Raw genomic sequence first — 848 nt, 5'->3', positions numbered from 1 at the left:
GCTGAATGTTTTGTTTCTTGTGATACGTTATTCTTAATGATGACATATTTACTGGGTGTTTTCTGTCAGTTGGGCTTCCCTTGTGGGTCAGCTCGTAAAGAATCCACCTGCAATGCGGGAGACCTGGATTCTCTCCCTGGGTTGGGAAGATCCCTGGAGAAGGGAAAGGCTACCCACTCCAATATTCTGGCCTGGAGAGTTCCATGACCTGTACAGTCCGTGGGGTCCCAAAGAGTCAGACACGACTGAGGGACTTTCACTTTCTGTCAGTCACTGTGATACATGTAAAATGAAGTGTCTCGCTTAAGATTCAGATTAACCATATGAGGTATGACCTGTATTATCCTTCCTCATGTTACAAATGAGGAAACTGAGGCTCACAGAAGTTAATTTGCCCAAGGTCCTGTAGAGATGGGAAATGCATTCAGATTTGTTTGGTGCAACCTTACGCCAAATTTCCTCTAAAGCTCTCCAAAGGCAAAGGATGTAATATTATCCCATATATAGCATGTTAACAATGATAATATTAGGTATATAGAAAAACGCTCAAAAGTCTTTTTTATTTTTTTATTTATTTTTTTTTTCTAATTTTATTTTATTTTTAAACTTTACATAATTGTATTAGTTTTGCCAAATATCAAAATGAATCCGCCACAGGAAAATGATGATTAGATATCCAAATTTTGGGCAAAGTTGGTCACATTGGCCTATTCATATATTGTTGTTCAGATGCTCAGTCATGTCTTATTCTTTGCGACCCCATGGATTGCAGCACGCCAGGTTTCCCTGTCCTGCACCATCTTCCAGAGCTTGCTCAAACTCATGTCCATTGAGTCAGTGATGCCATC

This window comes from Bos indicus x Bos taurus, chromosome 2, assembly GCF_003369695.1.
Source record: "Bos indicus x Bos taurus breed Angus x Brahman F1 hybrid chromosome 2, Bos_hybrid_MaternalHap_v2.0, whole genome shotgun sequence".
NCBI classification, from domain to species: domain Eukaryota; kingdom Metazoa; phylum Chordata; class Mammalia; order Artiodactyla; family Bovidae; genus Bos; species Bos indicus x Bos taurus.
The sequence above is the reverse complement of the archived record's forward strand: the minus strand, read 5'-3'. Positions refer to the sequence as shown.